At 47.8% G+C, this 25,419-nt stretch overlaps 1 pseudogene across 1 annotated transcript in view; it reads left to right on the top strand.

The window, feature by feature from the left end:
• The window catches only part of LOC146771192 (opticin-like), a 511,949-nt pseudogene that overhangs the window by 434,644 nt on the left and 51,886 nt on the right, over positions 1–25,419 (top strand). Inside the window, exons 6-7 of the transcript XR_014975171.1 lie at positions 16,638–16,796; positions 22,996–23,132. The product of XR_014975171.1 is annotated as an opticin-like (transcript). The remainder of the gene's footprint in view (positions 1–16,637; positions 16,797–22,995; positions 23,133–25,419) is intronic.

Here is a 25,419-nt window from a genome sequence, read left to right as displayed (position 1 = left end):
ACAGGCGTGCGTACGGCCCTACCACTATGGATGTTCTTGCGTATGCGTACTCGTAGTGGTATGGCCGTACACATGCCTGTACGCTCGCCATCACGATGGGTACACATACGGCAGCACTCCCATAGTGATATGGGAACGTACACAGGCCCTCTTCGCAGCAGTACAGCGGTTTTCACACATCACAGTGGTGACAGGCGGCACACAGGTAGGGATAGGGCGGACATACTTGTCCATGGATGGACATACTTGTCCATGGATGGACATACTTGTCCATGAATAGACATACTTGTCCATTAATTGACATCAAGGCATCGTCTGTGCATTACTACATGTGTGGGGCACAGGTGTGACGGCCTGTGATGTGGAACATTACTCCTGAGTCGAGAAGGCACCAGATGTATGATGAGATGTCTACAGATGTACTGTGTGATGGTGCAATGTGTGCCAGGCATGCCCTTGACTCCTTTGACTTGTGTGCATGTCGTACTGCACACTTGGGGTGAGCGTCACTGGCATGGCACGGACACCAACACACGGAAGTGTCCCCTGATGCCCGGTACAGGGGTTACCACACCTGACTTGTCACTACCCACGGTGCACAATGTGACTATGTCATGTATGTGTGGGGGCTTCCCATCAGGTTGATGTTGGAGCACCCTCAAAAGCTGCAGCCGTTGCAGCAACCAACATGTGTCTGTGTGTAGATTGACATTGCACACTGTTCCGCACACCATGCCACATGTGGTATCGGATGTGAGGTGCACATGTATGCATGGGACACGGAGTAGCGTGACAAGGACATGTCTGCATCCTCACAATGAATGTGTGGTGAGTCATGACATGTGCACCTTCATGGCAAGGTGTGTGGGCTGTCCTAGTGTAATGTCATGTGACCTGTGGCTCTAGTGTTCCGCTACCAGTCTCTGCAATCGGCATCCTACTTCTGCTGATGTGTGGGCGTATGTCACTCCTGTCTTGCGTCTGGCTGTTCACTTGCACTGGGACACAGCTATTCCCATGGCATGGCATGGGGAGGTTCTCAATCTCCGTGTGTAGCTGGGTCTTGGTAGGAGTGTCACCTTGCATCCATAAGTGTCCTGGGCATGTAGCACATACCTGACTCCCTATGTAGCATATGTGTATTGACAGATTAACATGTGCTCAGTACATATGAATTGTTGTCGTAGTGCACTCACTCTTCCTTGTCACTTCCAAATTACTGCAGAGCGCCGCCTCTTGCCCGACCAATTCCGGACTTGGCTGCCATGCGGGAGAATGACAGCATCCGGCTCTACCGCTTCCCCCAACCGTTGATTCTGGAGTTGACGGCGAGACTGGCACCACACCTGCAACCGCAGCACAGGTATCCTACGGCACTGACACCCCAGCTGAAGGTAATGGCTGCCCTACATTTTCTTGCCACGGGTACCTTTCAATATACCATAGCTCATGTTGGTGGCATGTCCCAGAGCATGTTCTGCCGTGTGCTGCATGATTTCTTAGAGGCCATGTTGATTCACCTGGATGACTTCATCAAGTTCCCAACCCCTGAACAGTTGACTGCGGTCAAGCGTGGATTCTATGACCTGGGAGGGATGCCCCATGTCATTGGGTCCATAGATGGGACACATGTAGCTTTGGTACCATCACACGCACGGGAGGTGGCGTACCGCAATCGGAAGCACTACCACTCCTTCAATGCCCTTGTGGTGTGTCAGTCCAACATGGTGATTTCACATGTCTGTGCTCGTTTTTCAGGATCAGCACACGATGCCTACATCATGAGGCGTAGCAGGATGCCTGAAATGATGATGCAGCTGCGCAACGAAAGAGCATGTGTTGTTGGTGGGTACAGTCTGTCTGTCCTGTATTTTGCATAGCCTACCAGCACGACCGCTTCACCACTTCTAACGATGTCCATGTGCTTCCCATGTAGGGGACGCTGGCTATCCCAACATGCCATGGCTGCTCACACCTCTCCGCAACCCCATCACGCCGGCCCAGCTCCGCTACAACACCGCCCATGGCCGGACAAGGCGAGTGATAGAGAGGACGTTTGGCCTGCTGAAGAGCCGATTTCGGTGCCTCCACAAGACCGGCGGCGCGCTCCCATATGCCCCTGCGAAGGTCTGCAAAATCTTCATGGTCTGCTGCATGCTGCACAACATGGCAGTTGAGAGAGCTGTGCCACTCATCCTGGATCAACATGACGAGGATCATCCACCCGTGGAGGACGAAGGGCTTGGCAATGGGGCTAGTGATGTGGAGGATGTGGAGCCTCAAGAGGACATCCGGACTCGGCTCATACGCGACTTCTTTGCTTAGTGGTGAGTACCAGTGTCTGAGTGTGCACGCATTGGTCCCCGTGTGGCATGTGTTGTGATGTGTTCTCCACCTGCATGTATGGCACGTGAGTCAGAGGTGTGTGTGGGTGTGTCACTGGAGTGATGGTGGCAGTGATGGTTGTATTTCCCCAGTCATAATTGTGACCTAGCATGTTGTCATCCATACATGTGTCGAGTAAATGCACATGCAAGTGGCTGTGCTTTTTGTGGCTGACTTCTTGTGTGTCTCTCTTCCCCAGGTACTTGCGCATGCCGTCTGCTGCTTGCATTGTTGTGGCACTGCTATTCCTCATGGACACGTCATCGTGGGCTGACTCAGCGTTACAGGCACGGACACGTTTGGAAGTCTCCATAGGGTAAGGGATGCATCAGGGGTGTATTGGGTGTGGCAGTTGTTCACGATGTATGCACACTGCCCCTGTCGATGTTTGGTTCCTCTGCAGCCATGTAGCATCACCATGGGACACGACATGCAGCTGTGTACACCTGACTAGATGGTCTGCCTGGTTGACAGTCATCAGTGATGGGATAGTGGATTGTGATGATGGCATCAATGTGTGTGACACTGCCCTCGGACACATACGGTTAGCATTGGCTTGACATGGTGTGGGACTTCCACATCAGTGGATCAATGGTGTATGGCAGTCTCTCCGTGAGCAGCTGTGGGTGTTTAGCTGTTAGCCGACAATTGTGTGCCAGTTCCATGGCTAACACGCATTTGTGCTGCAGAAGGGGGGTGCCAGTGTTGGACCCACATGTTACTCCACAAGATGTGTTCATGTGTACTTCAAGTTGCCTCTGCAATCCCGAAAACATGACTAATAAAGGTGTCCCTATGCCTCCAAGGTGCCTCTTCTCCGTCAATGCTGGTGTGTTGCCACGGTGCATCCAGCATGTCTGGCATGGTTTTCCCTGATAGTGGCTATGTGTCGATGTGTCGAGTAGCAAGATGCAAGCTGTGTGTGTGGGCTGAGACTGTGTATTGGGCATGATGTCCATGACTGTGTGGGTATTGTGACATGTGCCATCCCCATGCATCCAACGTTGGCCAGGCCCCCATTCTCTGCATCCACCGGACTCAAGCTTGCAGGACATGGTTCTGCCACCTGTCTACACATACCTGGGTGCCCCCCAGGACCCTGGACATGATCCCTGACCTCTGCGCATGACTGTTGCTGTACTCAATGTGTCTGTCAGCACGGTTGTGCGGCCACCCCCTCAGCTGGTTGGGCCCATCACGGGTGTGTATGGTGCTCCATGTCTGTCTTGACTAATACACTGTGACCCGTGTGTCCTGTGCCAGACTCAGGCCCCAGGGTGTGGATGGTTGGAGTCAAAAGAGAGCTCAGGCATGTTTAGACTTTACAACACACATGTAAGGTAATAATGCAACCAGCAGGCATCTTCTCTTCATGGTGTGAATTTTTATTTTGGGGGGGGGGGGGGGGGGAGGGGGGGGGGATAAAGTGAGGGGCTTTCCGGGAGTTTGGAATCCAAAGTTCATTAGGGGAGTTGGTGTCCTTGCCATTTGAAATCCTCAGAGTCCATGCCACAGTCTTTGTCAACATTGGTCAGACAGTGACCAGTAGGGCCATGTGGCAGAGAATGTCTCTTGATGCTGTGATGCTGTTGCTCCAGTGGGCCAGGTGCCAGGCCAGGTGTCCTGGGAGATGGTGATGTTGTGCCGACCCTCACGGTCTTTTCCGTGGACGACCCGCCCTCCTGCGGGGACCCTCAGAAGCAGGCCGTGACGACGTCTGGGATGCTCCATCGGATGTTTCCTCCTCCTCCTCCTGCTCCCTCCCTGTGGGTGGTGATGTTCTCCGCCTTCTGGCACAGGGAGGGTCGGCCATGTTGTCGGCCATCCGACGGAGTGTATCGTGAATTCCCGTGTACGCCGTCACGAGCTCAGCCTGTCCGTCCTCCATCCTCCGTTGGTGTTGCAGTAGACAGGCATGTAGCTCCGCATGTTGCTGGGCCTGCTGGGTCTTGATCCCCTCGAGGACAGACACAACCTGGGCCAGGCCCGTGGTGTCCTGCCGGTATGTGTCCAGGATGTTACGGACATGGGAAAATACCGGTTCCCCAGCCAACTGGTCAGGCTCACGCCTCCGCCGTCCTCCACTCCCACCACCCCTGCCCACTTGCACCTGGCCTGCCCTTGTGGGTACATCAGGTCTCCGGGACCCCTGAGGGGTGGCATTGGCGTTGTCGCCTGCCTCCTCCTGGGTGCCCGGGACACCGTGTCCCTCCTGGCCAGCCTGGCTGCATTGTGGTGGTGGGGCAGGGATCCTGGGTGTCTCCTGGGATGTGGCAGGAGTGGGGGTGGTGGTTGGCACAGTTGTACCTGACGCAGGTGCTGCAGGTGGTTGGACACCAGAGGTGCCAGGTCGGTCGGGGTCGTCCACAGAGTGGTGAGAGTCGTCGCTGCCGGTGGGATCGGGCTCCCGCAGATCCAGGTCCTGTGAGTCTTCCCCCCCCCAGTGTTAGGGGGTGAACCACGACGTTGACCTGTGTGTGAGAGAGACAATGTTAATTTTGGTCCATGCAACATCCATGTTTCATCAGTTTCAAAGTTGGCACTTTTCCTCTTGGAATTAGGATCTGTCTTGCATTCCACTCACAGTGCACTTGTGCATGGGTGTGTCCCTTGGACACCACTTTGGCCCCTTTAAATATGTGTGGCACAGTCTTACTTGCTGCGTCAAGTGTGACTGCAGTCAGCAGTGGAGTGGGCAGGTGTGGCGAGCCATGCATTGGCGCCTTCCGTGTAGCACTGTACATGTGCACATGGAGTGGATCGACACACTTATATAATGCAGGTAGCTGTCGTTGTGCTCGTGAACAGGTTGTGACATGGGCCTGTGTTTTGCCATGGGGAAGAGGGGGGGTTCTGGCACTGGCCACCCTTGGCTACATGCACGCAGTCTACCTGCTGACGAGCAGACATTCCCACACACCACACGGCTGATTTGCTCTCCCTGTGTCTCCCTCCCTCTCTGTCCCCCTCTCCCTCCCTCTGTGTGTCAGCCTCCTCCCTCTGTCCGTGTTCCTGTGTCTCCCTCCCTCTCTGTCCCCCTCTCCCTCCCTCTCTGTCCCCCTCTCCCTCCCTCCGTGTGTCTGCCTCCTCCCTCTGTCCGTGTCCCTGTGTCTCCCTCCCTCTCTGTCCCCCTCTCCCTCCCTCCGTGTGTCAGCATCCTCCCTCTGTCCGTGTCCCTGTGTCTCCCTCCCTCTCTGTCCCCCTCTCCCTCCCTCTCTGTCCCCCTCTCCCTCCCTCTCTGTCCCCCTCTCCCTCCCTCTCTGTCCCCCTCTCCCTCCCTCTGTGTGTCATCCTCTGTCACCTCAGCCCAGCTTCCTAGACACACACTTTTTCCAGTCCTTTGAATGGCCCTTGGCTTGTTGCTGTGAGTTTGTTTCTGATCTCCAGGCACCCATTGGGTGTAGTGTCTGTGTGTGCGCTGCTGCTGTGGTTGTGTGTGCTGCCACTCTTTCACATTGTTGGCTGTTCATTAGCTGCTGTCATGTGCAAAACAGTGCCTTCACCCCCATGTGTTGATGCAAGGCGTCCGCCATTTGCTGGCGAGTCTTTCCTGTGTGGGGACACACTGTTTGTCTGGCTGTGACCTGGGCCATATGGGCAGTGGACATTGTTGTCTGCTTCTGAGTTGCACTATGTGATTTTTGGGGCCCACCCTCCCGCCATCCGGGTTACCGTGTCATGTGTTGGTGTCTGCTGTGGCCTGTGACTTGACATTGTCCAGCTGGGTGCATGGGGCATGGTGGCGGCAGTGGCATGTGCGTGTTCATGGAGTGTGGGTGAGTCATGCGATAGCTTGGGGTGGTTGCGTGCCTGGTTGTGGATGACGTTCCCCCCATGTGAGGTGCGTTGTTTGTGTACTCACCCGGGTCTCGGAGTCCTCCTAATCCTTCGACTGCCTCCACCGGCAGTATGGCCATCACCCTCTCCTCCCAGGGATGGTAGTGTACGGGTCTGCGGGAGGGCCCTCCTCCAGTGACGTTGGCCTGGTTGTGTTCATCCGTCATCTTTGCTCGGACCCTCCTCCGCAGATCGTACCACCTGGCTTGGCATTCCTGCTTGTTCCTTCTGGTGTCCGCAACAGCATTCACAGCATCGACGATGGTCTGCCACATGGCTGTTTTGGCTGCAAGGCTGGTCTGTCTGACCGATGTTCCAAAGAGCTGTGGCTCGACTCTGAGGATTTCATCGACAAGGACCTCCAACTCTCGGTTACTGAACTTTGGATTCTTGTTAGTGGGCATGGTGAGGGGTGTGGGTGTGGATGGTGGGGGGGGTGTGTGGATGGTTGTGGGTGTGTGGGTGTGGTTGTGCAGGTGTGTGTGTGAATGTGATGAGGGGGTGTTTGTGAAGGTGGTTGTGTGAAGGTGTGCAAGTGTAAGGTGTGGTGAAGCTTGTAGTATGGTTCTGTGGTGTCTGGCAGCAGTGAGTCTGTTGCAAAGGCTCATGGTTTGTGTGTGTGGGCCCTTTTTATTGGTCCATTGGTGGGTGTGGCTGTGTTTGAAGTTTGGATGGGTGTGTTATAAGGAGTGGTGGTGTTTTGGGCCTCTGTTTGTTTTTGGCAGTTGCAGGTCAGTGAAGGTGTTTTTGTAGTGTTTGTTGGCCATGTTTAGTGGCTTTGTGCCATTCGTATAGTGTATTCTTGTGTTGTTTTGTTTTGTTCTGGTTGTGTACGTGCAGTTTGAGCGTGTGTACAGTGTGTACATGGGCCATTTGGTTGTACGGTGCTGTCCTTGTGTGTGGCTTGGTACAACTCGTACATGCGGTTGTGATGTTGGGGCCTGGGGTGCGCTCCGTACTTAGGAGGTTGTGTTGGAGGTGTGACGGGAACGTACTGGGGTGTACATAGACGGTGGTACGACACGTACAGGGGTGGGGGTACGACTCGAACGTACTGGGGTGTACATAGACGGTGGTACGACACGTACAGGGGTGGGGGTTCGACTCGAACGTACTGGGGTGTACATAGACGGTGGTACGACACGTACAGGGGTGGGGGTACGACTCGAACGTACTGGGGTGTACATAGACGGTGGTACAACACGTACAGGGGTGGGGGTTCGACTCGAACATACTGGGGTGTACATAGACGGTGGTACGACACGTACAGGGGTGGGGGTTCGACTCGAACGTACTGGGGTGTACATACACGGGTGGGGGTGTACATACATGGGGGTACGTCTCGGACGTACGGGGGCGGGGGGAGTGTTGGGCGCGTATGCGGGCACATGTCTCCATGGTTGCTATGGGAGTTCGGTGCGGACGGTGTTTTTTCGATACGGTTGTAACATCGGACGCACGGGATGGATCGTGATTCCTCGGTCGGACTTCACCTTTCACATTTGTACGGTAAATCGTCCGAGGGCGTGTCGGACACATTTTCCGACCCGAGGACGTGTGGGAAATCATTCCCGATGCGGTTCGTATGGACTTTTTACCATGCGAATCGTGATTGCCAGTTCGTACGGCACTTGTATGATTCGTACGGTAAAAAGACCGGATACGAGTCGCACGGGGAATTTTTTTACCGGATCGTAATCGGCACCTAGGTGTTTACCAAGCTGGACTGAAATATTGGAATGACACAACAGAAGCAAAGTCAAAGCAACACCACAAGACGTATGACAGTGGACGGAGAAGCAAAATGGAAGAAGCCTGGCACAGATTATTTCAAGAAATTAAAGGTGTGTACTGAACCAGGTTAGGGTTGCCAGAACCAAAAACAAACCGGTTGGCAGCAGTGGTCAAAGTAGGCAGGATCGGAGGGGCACGACGTGCCCTTACTTTTTAATTTAAGAAAAACAGTTCCCCTCCTTGTTGTGAAAAAACAACCGTCTCAGGACGGTTAATTCTGAGTGCGGAAATGCTTCATTCAGCTGTAGTTTAAGAAAGGGAGCCTTCTGTGCTGTGAAACCGAGGGAGGTGCAAACAGCTAAAAAAGCCTTCTTGCCAGGGTGACTGCTTGCCTGAAAGCAATGTAAATGCGCCCAACTACATATTTATCCGTTTGGGTCGTATTGAAAGGAATTTACCAGCTGAGCCGTGAAGTGTGTGCTTCTAAAAGACATTTGTTAAAAAAAAATTACTCTATGTACAGTCTGGGTATTGCTAAATCTTCATTTTGGAAGCAGTTTTTTTTTTTTATTGAACCTTTTTGCACATTTTGTAGCAGTCTATCCAACATTTTTAGCCACACCTTTGATCCGTCCCCATGCTCGCTCACCCTTTCTCTATTGTGCACAGCTTTACAGTTCCCATACTTTTTAATGCACTTCGACCGCTGGTTGGCAGAATTTAGTCCCACATTTTTATAAATTGTGCAGGCATCAGATTCATTGAAAGAAACAACTAAGGGTGTTGTTGAGCACCGAAGTAATGACCTGGTGTAGGTAACAAGACTCTGAGACAAAGGAACATCTGATTAGTTTGGCTGAACCAACATATGACTTTTATCAATAATCCTATTGGCCAAAGTGCACAAGCCTTTTTTTGAACAAGACACTCTTTGCTCAGCTCAAACAAGTAGCATAATGTGACCTGAAAGCTCAGAGAGAGATCAAGAGTTTTACAATGGACAGAACATATGAGCCAACAATCATATGCAATCATGAACATAGTGCACAAACAAAAGCACAGAGTTCAAACAAACAAAGACATAGAATACACAAGAACAAGGGAATTATTTAAAGAATGTAGAGCTGAGAAAGTTCATGGAAATGCAGCCAAAGCTGAAGACCTTTGAACAGATATTGCTGCCCATGCAGAGTAAATATGGCACCAGAAACAAGCAAAAGCAGAATATTCATATCTGCCATACGAACAGGCTTGAAAGGGTAGTCCCTGGCTAGCATATAAACCAGAAATCAACCGCTCTCAGATGACACAGGAAGAGACGCTTCAGACAATCTAACACAAACAAGGTTGAGAACAGGACATCTATGTGGACAAAAGGAACAAGAAACTCCAATGTGGGCATGGAAGCAGAACGACTAGAAGTGAAGCAAATATACACACAACCACGGAATGGAGACCCAGGAGAAGAGCAGGAGAATAGTTATCATGGTGTAGCGGCAGTGTCTAGACTAGAGATTGGAAGGGACCCAGCTCGCCCTGCACTGTATGCAGTTATTCTAGCGGCCACCTACTCACATTTTTTAAAACACAAAGTGCATATTTACAAGCCACTTGTACGACCGGAGCGTCATATGCTCCTGTGGTGCTCTATGAAAGCCCATATTTATAAAAGCCACCCTGTATGGCTTTTCATGGTCTTGTAAATACGGCCCCTTTTCATGCATCACTTAACGTGAAAGGGACGTGCAATGGGCGTTGCTGTGGGAGCTCCACCGCAACACCCATTGCTTTTTTAAGCTGCCCCCAGGTTTACAAGGATGCATAAATCTGAGGCAGCGGCAAAAACTAACGCCATTGAAAAGCAGGCATCAGAGTGGCGCAACAAGGAGAAATACTTTTATTTCTCCTCATTTTTTGCTCTTTCTATGTGTGCAGCACACATAGAGGGAGCTAATCACCCTTAATGATTGTTTAGGTGCAGGAAGGGTTCTCTTCCTGCACATAAACAATCATCCCTGCAACTCAGCCACCCTTGCATCACGCCGCAAGGGTGTCTGCGTTGGCACTAGGCAGTTTTTTTAGCGCTGGCGCTAGAGAAAACACAGAGGTGTGCCGTATTCTTTTGAATATGGTGCATCCCTACATTTTCTAAATGGCGCAGCGCCCCAATGCTAAATTGCCTGCAGTGCAGTGCCGCGCTGCGTCATAGATTAGTAAATATGCACCAAAGTCTGCCTGGAGCCTGGTTCTGTGTTTACTTTTATAGGAGGTTGGGTGAGGCACAGAGGAGTAGAGAAATAAAGAAGAGAGAGAAAAGGAATGAAAAGAGAGGTGAATAGTACAAAAGAGAGGAGGAGAGAAAAAGTTAACAGATTGGGATAGGAGGTAATAAAACTAGAGAAGAAGATAAAAATGAACAACAAAAGGCAAGAGAAGACGGAGACAAAGGGTCCACAAATAAGAATGTCAGGGAGAGAAGGGAGACAGGAGCTAAGGACAAGCAGAAGACAGTAGAAAGGAAGAGAGAGACCAAGTGGGTAAGGACAAATAGTGGAGATGAGATGAGATACTGAAAGGGGGGTGAGAGGTGAGTGGATCGAAGTAAAGAGTGAGAAAAGAAGGACAGACAGGCAGGAAAAGGAATATAGAGACTCGTAAGCAGGAGAACAGCTATCATTACTACAGCAGGTACAGTGACACCGGAGTCCTGGGTGTGATGGCCCACTGGACCCCAATTATGTCTGTATTTTAATAAAGAGCCGGGGAGAAGGTTTGGGAGTGTATTTACTTATTTGCGAATAGAGAACACATCCACGAACTGAGGGAAAATTTCATCTAAAACTATGACGACAATAAAGCTGGAAATATGAATACCCGGAGCATATCCCGGAATTGGCATCACTCCACAACTGTGCAGAAACACTTTCAAATGAGTCCATTGGTTCGTGGCAGTCCTTGGCTTCTGGGAAACTCTGCCCTTGCAGCAACGCCTGGGAGTCGCAAGCCTGGTTCTTCATAGTGAAAGGAACCGACTGGACATGCACAATGGCAGATCATTGGATCTGCACAGAGGGGCCGGAAAGTCACCACTATTGACTTGTAGCTGTGTTTGACTTGTTTTTTTCTTGTTTCGTGGATGGTAACCGGAAAATGGAACAAAAATGTGGTCCGTGTTGCAATTTGGGACTGGTCTGTTGCCTTCTATACAAAGCATATTGGTGATCATGTCGAAATGCATAACAGCAGATCCACACTGAATTGTGTAGTTTAGGCGTTTCATACAGACCCAATATACACCATCTGAAGATATTGATAATATTTGCAAAGCATGTCTTTCGCTAATTATTAATGTTAGGAGAGGCTTACTGTAATTTCACTTTTCTATCTCTTGCTCTAACTTTCCTATTCCTCTGTCCTGAAGTATTTGCATACAACTTCTTAAAGTTGAAGTTGCCAGACTCCTTACACCAGTGCTCCATGGTCAATTTGAGGTGTCATCACTGATGTCATCAATCAGACCCCTGGGATTTTGCAGCTTTGGGTGGCAAATTTTGCGGGGAAAATAAAGCAAAACGGGCGGCCAAAAACCTGAAAATGTGCAGTATTTTTTTTCAGTGGGCAAAGAATGTGCCCGCCACAAAAATACCGAAGGCTTGTGCTGTGTCACTGCATGAGACTGTGCTATGTCACAGTCTGGAACTTTGCAGAGTCTCCAGCAGCACAGCGCCAGGAATCGGAGGGTGTCTGATGTCAAAGAGAGCAGATTACAATAAGAAAATCTGCTCTTTCTGGCATCAGATAACCTATGCGTGCGGGGCAGTAGGGTGGGAGCCGTGGAGGAGTGTGGTGGCAGAAAAGGTTGAGGGTAGGTAAAACAAGCATTGGCATAGCCAATAGGTCTCGCTTTTGGGACCTTATAAGTGTTTAGCCATGCAACAGTTGCATAACTAAATACTTATAAGGTCCCAAAAGCGAGACCTATTGGCTATGCCAATGCTTGTTTTTATGTGCTTCCTGAATGATAAATGGAAACGGATTCCTTGCTGTCAATGGAAACCTATGCAAAATGCAACGCTTGCTGCCTCCTCGCAGTTCGCATGTTGTCTATGTGAACAGTGGCATCTGCGTTATCCATGGGAACGCTGTGCCCTGCGCCATTAGCATCCGTGTTCCCCATGGGAACGCTGGGTCCGGTGCCACCTAACGGCCAGAGCTGCCGACTTTAGAGCTGGGTAACCAGGTTTCGAGTCTGGCGTCGGCTCAGCATCCTGTGATTCTGGACAAATCACTGAAGCTCTCCATGCCTACCTAAAATTAATGTGTCCTTGTGTAATGTAACGGGTGCTCAGGTAAAGCGCTCCAATACCTTCGGGTCGAGTTCGCGCTATGTAAAACTTAAAACAATTACGCATGTGTGAGATGGCATGGCACAGTCCATTAGTATAGGTTCTTTTAAAGAATGGCCCGAAATTCATACAAACGGGATGCGTACATTTTGAGTGTTATTTTAGGAAACATTTTAACCATCACACATATTCTTAGATGTAGAGTAGACGTGCAGCCACGAAACCTCTGATACTGTTATGTGTGTTTAATGTTGTGTGCCTAATACTGTTGTGTGTTTTATAATGTAGCACTGTATTACCAGAAGGCCGGGTTTAAAAAAAGTTCATTCTTAATTTATCACGGGTTCATATAAGGCACAAATATCGATAAGGCATCACCATGGTTACGTAATACGAAATGTGTTGCCTCACCCTGTCTCCCCCCGCCCCCCCGCAGAATAGGACGAGGGCCCTCGAGACTCCTATATATGCCACAGAAATCCATAGGCTTTATACTGAATGGGGCCTGCATTGTCTGCAGGGGGCATCTTTGTTTAATTTGATTGGGTGCTCGCAGCTTGAGCCAGGTGAGTGGTGCACGTGCATCAGAATGTTGTATTACTTTGACTTCACGTATGGCAAGGGCAGTGTGTGATTGCACGATACTGTGTAATGCATTGCCACGTACGAGGTCTACACGTCACCCACGTAGTCTGTCTATGAGTGAGGCCTGATACTGGTGTACGTGCAGACACTGCCAAGGGTGCTGAGACTAATATGATATTATGGAAACTATATTGTTTTAAGAGTACATGCATATGTGATCGAAAATGATTAATCTTAAATAACTTTTTTATGTAATGATTTTTGTGTTGGCTAGTGAGCATAATAAGCAAAACCTAATTTATTAGTTAATGACATTACATCCAATGAGTTGTAATGCTCTTCTATTCAATATTTTAATGAAAGCCTTTGAATGTGAAATAATGATAAGTTTTGCTGCCTATGTGCAACAGGTCACAGGTCAGTTGTCTTTCCAGGGACCTGTGCCTTGCTGCGCTACCTGTGATTGGATCGTGGTCAGTAGCATATGTGTGCGGTACATGAGCGGCTTAAACGGCCCTGAAAGCAAAGCAGAGTAACAGCCATGGGGAGTGAAAAGCATGTGGAAAAGTTGTAGGAGAGAGTGCAGGACACAGTGACAGTGACGCCAACTGAAACACGCGGCCGTGCGTCCGCGAAAGTGATCGCGATCAAACTTCAAAGCGGCCGTCAAAGTGAAAGTAAACGCGTCAAGCGCGCGCGCGCCCGCGCACATGCACTGTATCGCTAGGCTGGCCTGGCAGCACTTTTTGGAGCCCACTCAATATCAATAAGTCTCGCAGAGCATTGCTTATGCGATAGCTCAGGCGAGACCTAAAAAACGAGTTCTTGTAATGCCTCTTTCCAGCGCCAGCTGAACTCATGCTCTTTGACCTGTCTTCCGCATAGGATGCTGGCTCTGCTAGGTGGCGTTATGACGTCATAACAGCCAGTCCTTTTAGTATGAAAAGGGCCGATTTATGGATCGGACCTCTTTGTGAGTAATTAAAATCCACACAAGACAAGGTTCAGGTTTGCAAACTACAACGGTTTATTAAAGTTTAAGAATCATTACAGAAGACAAAAATCAATGGTTAGTCAATTATTTCAAAATACTCTAAATGCAATTATATGTAAATCGGCAATGACAGCGTAAACTGAGCCCCAATCTGTCAATATGCAGAACCAAATATGGCCTTTCACATAACCAATCATAGTCAAAGAACTATAGACTGTTCAATAACGGCAGGAGGGAAGAACATGAGAAAATATTGTAAGTACAAATCATTAAACAGACTAACGTGGAGTCTGCTCTCTAAGGGGACTGGGAAAGAACGTGTTTTATAAAAGGAGAGTTTTTATACATTTGTAGAAAGAGAATTTGCAGTCACTATGGTTCATCATAAAAGTTGCCTATTATTAACCAATAGTAAAACAGAAAACCAAAGACATCACATGGTAAAACGACTCTTGCCCTACATCTATTCAATAATCCTTTAGAAGAAAAGCACATTCAACAATATAAACAGCCTCTCCTTTCAGCCAAAGGAAGTTGCCTTCAATTGTATGCAGTTGAATTCCGTCCTTTCCTCAGGAACAACATGACCAGAAAATGATATTTCTTAAAAGATTACAGTGCAAGCTGCACTGAAGAGCTAATTGAATTTTGTATATTAAATAGAAAACTGAAGGTCATGTTCTAGGATTCTTGATGCACAGGCAGAGAAAAAGAAAACATGAGGGTGTGCTCTGCATCTCACAAGCATTTGAAGTGTGACTGAAACTTGACTAGGCATACCCATCTCAGCTATGAGTCCTTCATTATATTTAATACACTAGAAACATTGTATTTACTTCTCTCCAGTGTTAACTAAATGCACATAATAGCCAGTTGTGGAATTTGCTTCCTCAAAACTGAACTGTAATATCTTACTTCAGTAATTTACAATGTTATTTCATTATTACGGGTGACTACAGATGTTACAACTTGCCTGTAATAAGTACATTAAAGATGAGTCTTTATACATGGATTGCATGCTCTCATGAATTAGAAACCTCTAAAGTGGAGGGCTTGTTTATGAAAAGCAATAAATCAATGGCTGGGAGTTTTTCCAGGGCGGCCGTGCGTCCGCGAAAGTGATCGCGATCGCGATCAAACTTCAAAGCAGCCGTGCGGCCGCCAAAGTGAAAGTAAACGCGTCAAGCGCGCGCGCGCGCCCGCGCACATGCACTGTATCGCTAGGCTGGCCTGGCAGCACTTTTTGGAGCCCACTCAATAACAATAAGTCTCGCAGAGCATCGCTTACGCGATAGCTCAGGCGAGACCTAAAAAACAATAGATGACATGTAGGTGGTTAGGGGTTAGTCCGCCGGTGGCACACACACGTGTGAGGCGGCAGGCTATTGCTCAGGAGAGGGGGTAGGTGTATTTCAAAGGCAAGCAGCAGAGGCATTTAACACCTCTGCTGTCTGCTGACCTGTTGCTCATCCTCTCTTTACTGGCTCAGTGGCAGCACAGAGCCAGTAAAGAGAGGGTGATTGGCATCAGAGCCCGTCCTCCTGCGGGCAGCCATTCTCCCGCCCCAGCACATGACTTTCAACCGGGGCACAGCGAAAGGCTGACTGCATGGCGGGGCCTCCAGCTAGGCCCTGCTCCTAAATCCCCAGAGGCAGCTAAGCCTACAGCCTGTGCAAAGGCAGTCTAGTCTATGACCAGACCCTTCTAACATTCTTTTGATTTATTATTGGAACCGGTGTTCTTGATTGGACCTGAGATACCACAAAGGAAAGCTTTGCTAGATATCATGAATCCAGCTTTTGGGCAAACCAACCCATCCCCCTCCCACCCGGGGTCAGAGTGTGCTAGTTGGTCTCATATATGCCCTTTTCTTTTTCAGGACTCTGGGACCAACTGCCTGAATCCTGTAATGGTAGACACAGCATTCCTCTCATGTTGCCTGCAGCCAATCACATAATCTCTGTACTGCTGATCTTTCTCCAGATCCACAGCACCAAAGTAGCCGATAGGAGAGTCAGCTCCCACAGTCAATCAGAACTGACTATTTTTTTAAATTTTATTTTGGGAGTCAGGGGAGTGCCCAACAGTTTACATCTCTCTAACATTTTATCAGTTAACCCCTTTATGACCTCCCGAGCACCTGTCTAAATGCCAACTTCTCGAAAACTAATGAACAGAATTGCGCTACATTATTTTTAAAAAGCACGCTTTCTGAGTAAAGATCTAACTTTGTGCCAACTTTTGTATAATTCCAGTCGACATTTTTTCGGTATGGGAAAGCAATCTTTCTTATGGGAATTAAAATTGGAAGTGTGTGTGGGACTGGGTCAGCCCACTTTAGCCATCAGCTCTCTTCACTGTGAGAAAGGACATTTTTGCTCTTGCACATGTACCTCTCTGCCTAGGATGTAGCCCACTTCAGTGTCAGGGCTGGTAGGCCATTCTCTGCTCTCATTTCTTGTACAATTTAATATTTTTTATTAATTTTACAATGTCATTTTGTACTTACTTTTTCGCAAGCATTTGCACGCCACCTTTAGACATCAGCAGTTTTTATTACTTTTACACTTGTAATGTCCATTGCATAGGTTTGCCAATAACAGTAGTAAATACAAAACAATTGGATGCTTGCCCATGCCCAACCTATTTTCTTTGCCACTGCCTGTTTTCTTTCTTGACCTGTGTTTTAAACCCACACACTTTTCCTTCTGACTTTTGCAAATCTCTTTTGCTTCCGTATATCTTCTTTTCTGCAGGGCTGCCCACATGCCTAGTCTGTGTGTGCCTAGGCACGTCTGTGTACTGTGATGATGCCGACCGTAAAAGCATCCCGAAGCTGCCAAAGGAGACCAACTACCTGTATTCCCGCTTCAACCAGATCACCCGCATCCGAGCTGCTGACTTCACTGGGCTAAGTATGAGATATCTTTCAACTTGGTGACATTTCTGAAATGATGGCTCTGAGGCTATTTCCTCGTGTCTTGGGGCAGTGAGTGACAACTATGCAGTATCCAAAAATTGATACTTTGGTTTGTTACGGATGTCCCAGAGCCTCTAATATAATTACAATTATATAATCAAATGACTTCTTTTAGGCACTTGAATTGGCATAAGTAGTGAAATCGAGCAGTCTAGCTTACTTTTGGAGGTGGTAGCATTTAGAAGCTCAGATACAGCATGACAGTGACCAATACACAATAAACACAGGGGCAGATTTACAATAACTGACGCATCCCTGCATATCAGCAGGGATGCGCCAGTTATTGTGCGTCACGGCTTGTAAATGCGGCGCACCATGGGGCAAAAAACGGACAGATGCGTGACGCATCTATGCCGTAAAGGCAGCGCATTGCTGGAGTTGCGTCGCAAGCGCGACACAGCTCCAGCAAGGCTCTGGGGTGCCCTATCTCCACAATGCTGCGTCAATCCTTACGCCTGCTTCAAGCAGGCGCAGGGTTTTGACGCAGCATGGGCTCAAAAGTGACTGAGTGAAATCTTGTAGATTTCACTCAGCCACTTTTAAGAGGCGTTCCTGCGACGGAACTCCCCCCCCCGCACAGGAACGCCTACTTCTGGCGCAGGGCTTTACAACGTGACGCATCTCCCAGATGCGTCACGTTGTAAATAACCCGCAGCATGGCGCTGGTTTTGCGCCGGCGGTGCGTCACGATGGCGTAAAAGAGGCGCAAGGGGTTTGTAAATCTGCCCCCCAGTGTCCAGCCAGTGCTATAACGTCAGAGACAAATAGGAATGGTATTATAAGCCACTTAAAAAAAAAAGTTAAAACTATGTCATGCAAAAAAGAAACAAGACAGTGTTAACACCTTCTGGGGTCAGGATATGACCGCAAGATATTGATAGTATTTATAAGCTAGATTTTTGTATCGCATTAAACCCATAGGCCAATACTAACCCATAGGGCAGTGTTCTGGTGTTCTTGGGTGCCTTCCAGGCTCTTCAGCTTTACTCTAATATTTGTAAACAAAACATAGAACAGGGGACAGAAATGCCAAATGGCTGGTTAATGTGTAAGCTGGGTTGCTGCAATAAGCCTGTTATCAGTGTCTATGATGGTAAGTGCAAAGTGGACATCTTAATAGGTTTGAATCTCTGCAGTTGCAGTTCCATTTCAAAAGATTCCAAACATCATTAACGCTAGCACACACGTTTCTGAATCTCACACCAGACGAACAGCGTTTAGCTGGTATATACATGATACAACACCTCCTTATATTGTATAAAAATGAACACTCCGATCCTGGTCCCCTACCTGATATACTGATAGAACTACTCACGAATAAATGGAGAGGTATGGGTACCGATCTAATTAAAGAAATTCTAGAACATCGGCATCGATACAGTACCTTCCTATGTCCAGAGCATGATTCAGCTCCCTCCATGGAAAGAAAAATGTATTACATAGACCGACAGAATCCCTTACGCGAAGTGCACCCAGTTAAAAATATGGATGATTCTTTTTCGCGCGTGTTTGTGTACACGCCCATAACTAAAATAGAACTATTGGAAATGAAAAAATTAGTACCCAGTCATGACAAAGATCCAGCAGGTTTTCACCGTGAACTCAAGGACATGTTACTCATGGGTGATTATACCTATCCTGACATTATGAAAATATTAAAAGTATTATTGCCTGCCGGTATTTACGAGAAACTCAAAGAAAAGGAATGGGAGGTGGGAGACCAAAAGATTGATTGGACCGCATTAGAAAACGAAGAAAAAGCCCGAACAGCAGGCCGAGGGCTTGGGGACAAAATTAAAGCATTGCCAGGATTATTAGTACAAGTATTGCCACGTTTATTAACTACAAAAAAGGAAGACTGGGGTGCAATCTCAGCCTGTAAACAGAAACCCGATGAAGACACTAGTGATTTCTATTCCCGATTTGAGAAATGTTTTGGTATTAATAGCGGCCTAAAAGCAAATAGCGAGTCATATCCACATCTTTTTGTAACAAAACTAGTCGAGAATTCCCTGCCCCAGGTTAAAAACAGAGTATTGAAAGTTGAGAGCACTTGGCAAGCTAACACTCCTTCACAAATGTTACAAATGTTACAGTATCACCAGAATAGAATTAGAGAAGAACAAGACCACGAACAGAGACGCATGAAAGACACAAAAATGAAAATGCTCGTTGCTCAGTCAGTTCCAGCCGACGGTCATAAAAAGGGTGCGACACAGTCCAGTAATTCAGCGGTTCCTGTAAAAGGGACATGCAACTATTGTAAACAGCCAGGTCATTATATAAACGATTATGCAGTTCTGAAACATAATATCTCTACGGGTAAAACAAAGGAGAGACCACGTCCGTCTAGACAGGATCAGATCCAACAACAAGCACCTCAGAATGTACAGCCTATGCAAGCTGCACAACAGACCGTAGCGGTACCACAGTCACAGCCTAGTGCCGCAACACAAAACACGACACAACAGATGTACCAGTATGCACAAAATGATTACCCAGAGTATCAGCGATACACATGAAATAGCCTAGAGAGGGAAGTTGGCTTACCCCTTATTGAGGTTCCCGTAGATCAAGAGGGTCCTTATATACAGAGTCAAGTATTAGGGAAAGACAGAAAGTTTTTAATTGATACAGGGGCAAGCAGAACAACTATAAGTCACGACGAAGTTCCAGGGGCACCCCTCTCAGGCTCACAGAATATTTCCCTTGGTTTTTCAGGAAAGCCTACTATTAACGAAGTATCGCAACCGCTTCCACTTGCAGTTGGTCCATTGACACGGACTACAGATTTATTGCTTACTAAATCATGTCCAGAAAACTTGTTAGGTATAAAGACATTGAAAGCTCTAGGAGCTATAATATGTTGTTCTCCGGACGGAGTACGACTATTTTTGCGTGACTTTAAAGGTCACTACGTGTCAAAAGCCATGGATCACCGGTTACAGAATCTACCTGCACATTTATGGGCACAAGGCCCCACTGATGTAGGTTGTATGCACATTACACCATATCGAGTCACACTCAAAGCAGGCGTGGTATTACCACGAATGCGACAATACAAGTTACCTCCAGATGCTGTAGTGGCTTTACTGCAAATCATTGACGAGCTCATTGCACAAGGAGTGGTTGTGGAAACCGACTCGAATGTATGTAATTCTCCGATCATTCCGATTCTTAAACGAACTGATCCAAAAGCACCCCCAGTATATCGATTAGTTATTGATCTGCGCGAATTGAATAAATGCATTGTACCACAATATCCCGTGGTCCCAGATATCTCTTCACTATTGACAGCTATTGATTCAGAAGCAACGTTCTTTACTGTAATTGACCTCAAGAACGCCTTCTTTAGCGTCCCAATCGATCCGGAAAGCCAATATTTGTTCGGATTCTGTTTAAATGGACGAAGCTTTAAATTTGCACGCGCACCTCAAGGATTCACAGAAAGCCCCAGCATCTACAGCCAAGCACTGAAAAGACAACTTGACAGTATCCACATGCCTATTAACACTGCACTGCTTCAGTATGTCGATGATCTGCTGATCACCGCCCGAAACGAACCCGAATGTGAAAAAGTATCACTGACGGTGTTACATTTTCTGGCCGACAAGGGGCACAAGGTGTCCCCTTCGAAGCTACAATTCTGTGCCCAGCAAGTTGTGTACCTTGGGCACTTGCTGTCCAAGGGGGGGAGACAGCTCACACCTGACCGCATTCAGTTAATTGTAAACATGCCACCACCCAAGACACAAAAGGAGGTACGGGCCTTCATAGGCCTCACTTCGTACTGTAGGCAGTGGATTCCCCAATACGCATTTCTAGCAAAACCACTCATTCAGTTGACAACCCAGGAGGCAGCGACATCGACTGTCCTCCCTTGGACTCCAGAACATACACAAGCTTTTGAAAACTTAAAGAAAGCCTTATGTCAAGCACCTGTTTTAGCGACACCATGTTACAGTAAGCCTTTTACACTCTTTGTTACAGAACGTGAAGGTACTGCCTTGTCAGTACTCACTCAGGAACAAGCAGGATCACACAAGCCATGTGCTTACTTTTCTAGCACATTAGATCCCGTAGCTCAGGCTCTGCCTACGTGCCTGAAATCAGTCGCAGCAACAGCTTTAGCGATCAGACAAAGCGATTCCATAGTATTAGGACATCAATTGACAGTACAAGTACCACACGCAGTAGAGGTTCTCTTGAACCGGACACAAACACAACACTTGACTATAGCACGACTGACGGGTTATGAACTAACATTGTTTCAGCCACACATAGAAATCAGACGCTGCAGTACATTAAATCCTGCCACACTTTTGCCATTAAGTGGAACAGACCCACTGGCACATGATTGTATTGAAGTCATTACTATTACGACAAAACCCAGACAAGACTTGACAGATGTCCCATTACCAGACCCAGACCTGACACTTTATGTGGATGGGTCATGCATGAGAACAAGTACAGGAGAATTAGTGGCCGCTTACGCAGTCACAACAGACACTGAAGTCATTGAAACGAATCGTATTAACACTTTGTCAGCTCAAGCAGCAGAGCTCATCGCTCTGACACAAGCCTGTATTCAAGCCAAAAATAAAAGAGTCAACATATACACAGATTCCCGTTATCATTCGGAGTTGTACACGACTTCGGAGTCCTTTGGCGAGAGAGAGGTTATTTAACTTCTCATGGTGCCAACATTCAACACGGTCCCCTCATTCAAGCTCTATTAGATGCAATACATCTACCTACTGCGATATCTATCATGAAGTGTAAGGCCCATACAAAAGTCACCGATATTATTTCCCAGGGTAACGATCTAGCAGATCATGCGCAGAACCCACACTCTGCTGCGTAGGCCTTTACTTGCATCACTGCTCCCTCTCCTGTTTTCAAAGCAGAACTTCCTCCACTAAGAGCTCCTGAGTCAACCGGAGCGGTCTATACCAACTAAACTCCTTCTACCAGCCACAGACTCACTCCACCAGCCACAGACTCACTCCACCAGCCACAGCTCGCTGTGTCTGTCCGACTTCCTTTTGACAACGCTGCACCTGAACCCCAAGGAACTCCCGGTGCAAACCATCGCTCTTTTTATTTATCATAGCTTCCTAAGTTGACCAGATGATCCTGTGCCAAGAAGAGCCCACTGCACTAAACCTAGTTTCCTTTGCAAACCACATCTCCTTGCACCAGCTGGAGCACACTGCATCAACTAAAGCTCCTTGTGCTGACTTTACCCTCTTTTGCCACCCAGAGCTCCCTGTGCCAGCTTGAGTTTCTCACATCAAGTCCTTGTGCCAGTTCATGCTCTCTCAGCCCATTCTAGTTCCCTGCAGTATGCAGAGCTCGGGGCCCCAGCCACATCTAACCCAGTCAGGATTTCCTGAGCCAAGCATAGCCCATTGCACCAATCACAGCTTCCCACAGCATCTCTCAGCGGCAATCATAGTGATCCAGCACCACCCCTTACTCCCAACACTGATCACCGTCCTCTCTAATCACCATTTTCTTCCCACCATCCATCGTATTTCTACGAAACAGTACACACTGCACCTGCCCACCACAAAATACCAACACCCACAGCACTCTGCAGCCAAATCACACTGCTACCCACCACCACCACTTCCCCACCCAATGCTCACTGCCAATACCACTGCACATTGATAGCACTCACATCTTTATGCATCATCACCACCCACCAATCCTCTCCACCTGCCTGTCTTACTCGCTACTGTCAGATATCACCCCCCTTCCCTGCCTCTGCATTCAGCCATCCCTAGCCTCCACTCACTACTCCTCACTACTATCACCCAATGCTAATTGGCATTACCATGCCTCCTGTGCCAATCTACCAATCTCTCTCGGTCACCCAGTGCTCCCACAGCTGCTTGCCGTCTCCAACAACTGCCGTGCCACCACCACCCACTCAGTTACCACTCCCCAACAATGCTTGATATTTCCAGCAGCTGCTTGTACTTTTTCATAGTCATCGCCCACAGGTGCCATCAGTGATCAGGGGCCCTTCCCAGTTTTCTTCTTCCTAACAATGTCATGAATCCCTGCCTCTAGGTGTCTCCTCGTGGATTGCAGTGTCTTTCACTCCTTTACCGTCTCCCCACCCTCAGGGCAGAAGGCAATGATGCACACTTTGATTTTTGTATTGCAGGATTTAAAGAAGCTGCACTTTCTTTACTTATCGGACAACAAGCTGGATCAGATTCCTGTGCCCCTGCCAGAAAGCCTGCGCTCATTGCACCTGCAGGTAATGTCACAGTTTCACACTGCACGCCGCCTGGCATTTAGGGCACAGCTCTATGTGGCACACTTCTGTTCTATCTCACCCTCTGCTACAGCCCACACACAGCTCTCCCACTGCACCCCACTCCTGACATGTAGCTCCCATGTTTTTCATATGCTGGTAACCACACACAGCTTGGCTAGGGCTCCACAATCCTGCCATGCTGCACATCCACATATTTCAGACTTGGAACTCACACACAGCTCTGCCAGGGCTCAACAATCCTGCCATGCTGCACAGCCTTGGGACTCAAACACAGCTTTGCAATGCACCTCAGACCTGATCCACTGCACCTCCTGGTTTCTGAGTGCTGGCACTCTTGCATAGAACTGCTAATAAACCTTTGTCAGGACCTGTGGCCACTGGTATTCCAGCACTGTGACTCTAACATAGCTCTGCGCTTTATCCACTGAGCTATTATTAAAATATTCCTGCTTTTTAGGTTAAGCCTTGTCCACGGTACAGCTGTCTGGTTGGAAAATACTTATTGAGGGCTTACCAAGAGCCTTCAAGGGCTTAGAGCTTATTATTGGTTGGCTTTATTGCCACTCGCATTTGTTTGCTTCCTATTCATTGGCTTCCCTTGTGCTATCTTGTCCATGAATTTGTCCCACCCTGGAGCATAGCCTCTTTACTATCCTTTTGAGTGACTTGTATTTTTCCACTGCTCCCATTTAGGGAACTACTTTATAGCATGTAATGCTGCAGATACACATACTCTGCATACTCCTGCCATCTAGTGTTGGACTTGGACTTGGACATTTGCAACTTGTTTTTCATTGAAGAAGTCTCTCGAGTCAGGGGGTACTTGGTGACTCTTCCTTCTGCTAGTACTGTGCATGTGCATCGACTCCATGTACGATTGTTTTCTTCTTTCCGCCGTTGGATTCAGACATGACAACCGGAGCTCCAGGATCGAGGCACCCCTTCAATGCTTTTACCACTGTTTCCAATATTCTTCTCGACACAGATCATTGGATAAAACAATATACTACTGCTGACTTGCTACTGAGACCTCCACCACACAGAGGATTGACAGACTCTCCACCACTGGGCCGGAGGCCCAGTGAGGGGCCCTCGAGCCCCCAAGCCTCTGCTCAATGACTTTTTCCTCGAGAATGCAGAGCTGGTGAGGAACGTACCCTGTTTGAACACTGCTCCTGCTGTAATGCAAAATACTGTTGCGGGGATTCTGCTCATGCACAGAACTATGCGGTGGAAACCAGGACCTCAGTGAATTGTGGTGTACCAAAAAACTCACCTCAGTACTCAGAACCCCTATCCGACTAGCATCAGTGTCTCATTCGTTCTCCGTATCATCTCGAAGCTACCAATGATTAAACAACCCGGAACAAGCGACTTGAAGAACTCTCAGGAATGGTGGGAATCAGAAACACCTTTTCGTTATTATTCTCATATCAGTCCACAACGTGAGTAATCAGAGACACTGAAAAGTTTAAAATGTTTATTTTTAACTACGTGCTCTAAGGTGCAGTACTTTGGCTAACATAAGCAGGCAAATGATTAGAAATAAAACCATCAGCATTGTTACAATACCATAGAACACAAAGGGAGAAATCATATTACAATGATAGTGGAAACAGGTCCTATAATACCTTGTGAACCACCCTCCCCTTGCTAGTAAGCTAGTTTTATATAATAATAGAAGGTCTCTAGGTTTGAATGGGGAACCCCATACCTCAAAGATCAGCTTAGGTGAATCACATCACAGGATCAGCTCTGCTCTCTGTGTCTGGAAAGGTTTTCTCCAATTGTCTGAATCATGCATGCAAATGCAAAATTAAAGGCACCCAAGTTTCAGATATTGACAGCTGTGTGCTTGTTGTGTCTAGAGCGTGGGCCGATCAACCTGAATTCAACAGCATACATTGTTATTTGACCATGACGGTTTCTTCACACAGTGTTCAGACTAGGGTCGCGGTGCACGTCTAGAGATGTGAAAAACAGACCTTTCTCATGTGAAGAAAAAGCAAGCAAGCAGTTTTACTTATAATAACAACTACCTGTAGTGTTGTGTGCAAAAGCAGCAAAGTGGCAAGATGGCGTTTAACTTCTAAAACGCTTATGCTAACATAGCAATGTATGCAGGCAAAACCCTGTCTCCACTACACCCTCCCTTGATCGGACCACGAACAAAATAGGGAAGCAATGTAGGAATGCAGAGTTCAAGTTCGAGTGAGACAGAACCAAGTTCATATATTGCCAATCCGTATAATTGGTAGTGAAAGTT

The sequence above is a fragment of the Triturus cristatus genome, unplaced genomic scaffold (genome assembly GCF_964204655.1).
Source record: "Triturus cristatus unplaced genomic scaffold, aTriCri1.1 SCAFFOLD_185, whole genome shotgun sequence".
In the NCBI taxonomy this organism is placed as follows: domain Eukaryota; kingdom Metazoa; phylum Chordata; class Amphibia; order Caudata; family Salamandridae; genus Triturus; species Triturus cristatus.
Note: the sequence above shows the minus strand (reverse complement) of the source record. Positions and strands in the feature narration are given on the sequence as shown.